The 6329-nt window shown below is 36.0% G+C and overlaps 1 long non-coding RNA gene across 2 annotated transcripts in view; it reads right to left on the bottom strand.

Moving 5' to 3' along the window:
* LOC106015673 (uncharacterized) overlaps positions 1–6329 on the bottom strand; it is a 77116-nt gene that overhangs the window by 14408 nt on the left and 56379 nt on the right. The window lies entirely within an intron of this gene.

The following is a 6329-nucleotide window of genomic DNA, read 5'->3' on the forward strand; positions in this document are numbered from 1 at the left end:
AAGTAGCTGCCTTGCCTTCAAAATGGAAAGTTTTATGGGGGAAAAGAGAAGATGCCATAAACTGAAAATTTAGCTGAAAAAGTTTTCTCAAGAAGAAATGTTTTCTAATTTCTACACCAAAAGTAGAATCAGGAGAAGAGGTGTGGAGAGTCAGCAGGAATGTATTGTGAAAAAAAAAAAAATGGAACCTGGGCAGTTTCAACAGGTCCATTTCTACTATTTACTCAGATTATAATGCTTGTTCCTGAGAGTCAGATTCCTTTTTCAATTCATCACATCTAATTGTTACACTCCAAACAAGTGAAAGTACAGTAGTTTCTTCTTCCCTTTTCTTTCATATTCCCCTTTCATCTCTGCAACATTTTTTTCTATCTATATTCCTTTAATTGGAAACATTCATTTTTATTTTGATTTGCACAGGAACAACAGTTTGTCTTTAATTATGATGGGACAGCCTCCAATAAAGCCTGTAGAGTGAAAATATACAAAGCCTAAAAAAATTTCTCTTATCTGAATCCCTTTTCAGTCACTCATCACCTAGAAATTTGGAACTGTAGGACTGTGGAACATCGGATGAAGATAGATGGTTGAATTTTTAATAAGCAGTCAATATTTACTTGGTTAAAGACAGTGGATACCTTATCTTGCCTGCCGTAACAAATATGTTCCTCCTGCCAACTCAACTTCTTGTATTTAACACTACTTTGACAAATGTACATCTTCCCCTTTTGTGGTAAATATGGACGTATTTTTAAGGACACAGGTCTTGCTTTTTTTCTTTTTTACTTTTAATTTTGTAAATGCAGTGCTTATCCTAGAGCCAAAGACAACTCTTGCAATTTAAATTTAAATCGCCACTTCAAAGTCATGTCAATACTCTCCCTATAAACTCAGGTTCATGTACTGCTCAACTGTATAAGTCAATTGAAAATAAAGATCAACACAAAGGTCCTGAAGGCAGGAAATAAGGACGAGCTTCTCACCCAGCCTTGCAATCCAAATTATATTTGTCACTATAATGATGAGGAAAAAATGTGCTTTCCTTATGTATTGGGTGTATCGAAGGGTTTCTCTATCACATTCCTCAGCACCATCTTCCTTGTAGACCCCTCCTAAAATGACCTGAAAGGGCTAAGAATATGTAAGAATGGTAAAGGAAAAAGAGAGATGTCCTCACTTTACTTCCTGTTCTCCCAGAAAGATTCTTCTTCCTAGTGTAGTGTGTTACATGACCTGGAGTAGCTTGGTCATACAGATGTGGCTGCAAGAAAGGACAACAGGAAGTGTTCTCTGCTTTTTTGAGACATCTGGACAGTGATGGAAGGGCATCACATTTCTTGGTTTATCTCCCAATATTTCACATGGATGTTACTGACCAAGTTAATAATTAGAGTGGAATCAGTGAACAATGTTTTCTCCTTTAGAAATCCATCTTAAGATCATAATACAATCTTCATGTCAAGAGAAAATTCTTAAATTATGGAAAAGTCACAAATGACATAATAATGTATATGGGAGATGGCAGAAGAAGGAAAGGATCTGGTATAGGTTTTGTGGATGAGAGACATTGACAGAGAGAACAAATATAGTGGGGGAGTCACAGTGAAGCCAGGTAATAGTGTGTTTGCTTGTACCCAGCTGGCTCTGTTTTGCTAGCAGATCACACAAAAATGTATAGATATTCACTTCTTCAATATTCTGACAGCAGTGATAATATAAAAACATATCTATGAGTATTCCATTTTCCCTCAGTCAAAGTCCAGCCAGATTCACTATTTATCATCATTTATTCCAGTAAATAGAAACCACACCCAGGGCAATTATCTCACTGTCACAGGTTGTAAATGGTGTTTTGGTATCATGGGATTACAGTACCAGAGCTTTGTTTTGATTTTGAGACGTCTAATCTTTATCAGATATTACACACTACTCATCACTGTCAATATCCAAAGCAGCATCAGCATCTGTGGCATTGCTAAGAGGACCATCTTCAGCATGTGAATCATCCTGCAGCTTATGCTCTGGATTCACATTCACCCCCAAAATCAACTCTGAATGGCTCTTCAAGCTCCTTTGCAGCTGTTCACTACCCTCCACAGAATATAAGAGCCAGGAACAGTTTTATGAGTAATAAAAGTAATTACTGAGATGGCTTTAAAAGGTTTTCATAGCAACAGCATTGAGTGTGGCCCAACAAACTCTAAACATAGTCAATATGCAGAGTGCAATTCCTGCTTATTCATGAAAGAAACATATGACAGTTTTGGAAATATGCCATAATGAAAACTCCTACTACATGTCATAGATTTAGATGCAGGGTGGGAAGTAACCACCATGACTGGCAAGCTCTCACCTTGCAAAGTAATGATCTCCCACACAGTTCAAATGCACTGAATATACAGTTCTGCTTTGCAAGGCAAATTACAGTGTACAATTCAAAGTCTAAAAGCCTTCATACATCCCGCTTCAATAAAATAAAACTCGATGTAAATGACTCCTTGCAAACATTTGATGCAAATACATGCCAATTTCCAAACCACCTTTCTTTGTTTCTGGCCATCCCTTAGGCTTTATTTCTGCATCAAAATAAAACTGCTTTATTAAAAAATAAGTGATAATTACAGCAGTGCCAAAGACTGCTGAAGCACAAAAAACGTGAGATTAAGGTGACTGCTGGCAGAAGGTATTTTCTGTATAAGAAATAAATCTACTTCAGATTTTAAAAAATGAAAATAATAAAAAAAAAAATCTGTCAATAAGCATTTTTCACTTTAATATCCTTTAGTAAATGAGCAAAATTTACTCAATGAATAAGATCTACTTATTTACTCAAAACAGGTGAGGGAAGGGAAGGGGAAGGGAGGGGAGAGGAGGGAAGGAGGGAAAAGTCCCAGGTTGAAAAGAAAATGATAAAATATATTTTCAGTTCGAAAAATATAAGCCCATAATTCTTGCCTTGGATTTAACAGGTTAACTTTTCCCCATCTTTTTCTCACTACAAGAAATACCAATGGCCAGATAAAGTCTCCAGGATGACAAATAAGTTTTAAAGTAGCACCTTAAATTGACAGATTCTTCACTGATTATATGAGATTTTCAACTGCAAAAGTGTCTATGAATTATATAAAAGAGAAACAATACAACATAGACCCCTTGGGCTTTTATTTCTATAGTATTTTTCCTCTTGATAGTGCATTATGATTGCTTAATTTGATCCTATTATCACATGTAGAGTAGACCTGAATGCAAATAAGCAGCAATTTCATATGAGTAAAACCTATGTACTGACTCAAATCACCATTAAACAAAACTGAGCCTGAGATGTCTGCTATAATTAGATCAAATTGGAGGGTGATATTGAAGGTACACAGCATGGCAGTCCCAGGCATTATCACTTTAAACTACCTAAATGTAGCACCAAAGTAACTGTTCAGTAGTGAACCACAATTTATACTTCGCCATTGTATTACCAACACAGATTGGGTTTGTAGGATTGCCAAAATGGCTCCCTAAATTACAAGCTTTCTCATGTCTGATTGTAAAGCACTAGTCAATGGAAGAATGTTAAGATAATGTTTTCCAGCCATATTTAGTTTATGCAAATTTTGTAGAAACATAGCTCTATTTCTCATCCTTCTCTTGTGGCAATGCAATTCCTGAATCTAATTTCCACTGCCTGCCTAATACCGGGTACCCTTATTTCAGATGAAACTTTTCCAAGCTATCTTTCCAAGTGGAAACTTCCAGTCCTTGTCCTACCTCTCCTTCTTTCAAAGCTAGAAAGTTCTGTTTGTGTAGCATAGAGGAACATTGCCCTTCTAAATCACCTAAGGTGGCCAGTGCATACAGGCAGTTCTTCTTCACCTAACACCTCTTGAAGGACCTCTCCTTTTGGTCACTGTCATCTGACCAGTGAAAGTGTCTCCAGTTTGCTGATGCTCCACTGATATTCACACTCATGTACAGGTGCATGGATGATTATTTGTTGGATAATTACATCATCTTTTATGGACATCTTACACAACTAGAAGTAAGAGGACAATGTAAGGGAGGCTGTAGATTTTATGGGGTATAATGGACCATATAATGAATCCTCTTTGCTAGCAATTAGCAGTGCAGCATTGAGGCCAAATAACTAAGTCTGCTCAGCTACACAACTTGTAGGGCTATCCTGATCTCCCAGAAGTGTTAGCCTCTCTGCAGCATGCACTTTTACAGGTGCCAGCTCATGTTCCCTCAAAGCACAAAACAGAAGGTGCTGCCAAATAATCAAAAAGATTTTAAAAAAGGCTTAAAAAAAAAAAAAAAGAGCAATTCTCCAAATTCGCCACAGGTAGGAGGAAATCAAAATAAGAAATATTTTGGTGGTCAAAAAAAATTCAATCATTTCATAAAATTTTTAGAGTCGGGGACAAAAACCCTTGTGTGTAACAGCTGTGCAAGAAATTACTGATTGTGGGAAGACAACAAGGTTCACCAAGAGAAGGAAAACTGTTAAACAGTTGCTCTGCAGAAAATTGATAGGATGCTTTGTTCTCTCCCACTCTTGATGTCTTCTAATTTAACTCTTCTAAACTCTCCTGGCTGCAAGGACATGGGGGAGCTCACGATAACCTGTAGCTCACAGTGTCACGGCCATCAGGATAGAAACAATTGTCTTTTGATCCCATCAGTTTGGCCAAGGAGGAGCCCTTCATCTTTCACCCACAAGAGAGATGATCTCAAGACACACAGCTGCAATTTATATTTCAGTCACATCAAACTGTACATTTTCACATTAGAAATATGAACTATGGAAGAGGTTTTTAGTGCCATTATTTATTAGACAAGTTCTCTAGATTTTTATCATCCATAACTCATACCTTTGAATGGATTTGCTACTGATTCCCCTAAGTCATGTACAGAAGGTCCTGACGTACAGTATTTCTGAAATACCATTTTTAAATTTTCACATTTACATGCATTCCATCTGCACACTGAGAACATTAAATATCATAAATGTAGAGTTAATGTCTCATTTTTTTAAATGATGTAGTTTTGTAATTACATTAAATGAGCAGATACTGACTTTTAGAAACTAAATTCCAAGTCTCTTTCTATTGCCAAAGCAGTCAGGAAAATCTTTAAATAATTTTATGCTATAGGGACCCTTTAATGATCCATCTGCTGAAACTAGAAAGAAAAGAAAAAAAGTAGCAGAATCATAAGAAATGAAACTTCAATTCACCATACATTAATAAGAAGCTCGGCTATTGATAATCTGCAAGACTCTAATGAACTTTTTCAAAGTTATATCCATGTACACTCAAGAACAGGCTTCCTATAATTCTATTTGACACAAAAAGAGAATTAAATATATGAACTAATAATTTCTTACACAAGTCTATCATTCATGCCTCTTGTCTAGAAAGCCAAAAAAAAAATAACAGAAAGCATTTTTTTTGTGATTTACATTAATTATTTTTCAGTTTTCACCTAATCGTATTAATTTTCACAGACACTAAGACTGCATGGATACCTGTGCTTGACTGATTTTACTTAGCTTCATTTTTCCTGACTTTATATGTATCTACTGAATTTACAGTAAACCACCAACTGTAAATTGCTTATCTCTTGAAATCTTCAAGAAAAATCTGGATACAATGCAAGTATGTAAGATTTAGCTAAAATCCAGTTATTGGAGTTAGTGCAAGGGTAATTGGTGGAAGTCTGTAGATGATCTTAGAGTTATTCAGAGACTGCCATACATAGTCCACTTTAATGCTGCAGCATAATTTTTATGCAGAGTTTATTCCCCGGGTTAAATATAGTTCATGCTAGATATGCAGGTTTGTACTAGATATGTACTATATAGATAGGTACTGGTTATGTACTATGTACTAGATATGTACTAGATATGTACTTCATGCTGCTGTATGAACTGTTCCCACTCATTCTTCAAAATAAAGCTTCACTACAAGGTAAATGTTATCTCACAACTGTGGGAAGATTTACAAAGCAGCAGTTTCCCCTGTTTCTCTACCTAAATATATTCTCAGACCAAAAAGGAAAAAAAAAAAAGTTCATGCCATTTAGCAATGCTGCCATGACAAAACAACACAGTTGACTAAAAGAGAAATAGTGACAATCAGTTTTGATAGTGAAGCAACGGCTGATGGTGTCTTAGCAATCTCATTGCGATGCCACTGCTTTTTGTATTACTAAGAATGCAAGTTACAACCATCAAAGATGAGGAAGATTGAAAGGTAATTCAGAAGGTTAACAGCTACCATGAGTTGTCAAGTTGTCAAGCAACCTTACTTAATTGGTAGTCATATGTCTTTCACATG

The sequence above is a fragment of the Anas platyrhynchos genome, chromosome 8 (genome assembly GCF_047663525.1).
Source record: "Anas platyrhynchos isolate ZD024472 breed Pekin duck chromosome 8, IASCAAS_PekinDuck_T2T, whole genome shotgun sequence".
In the NCBI taxonomy this organism is placed as follows: domain Eukaryota; kingdom Metazoa; phylum Chordata; class Aves; order Anseriformes; family Anatidae; genus Anas; species Anas platyrhynchos.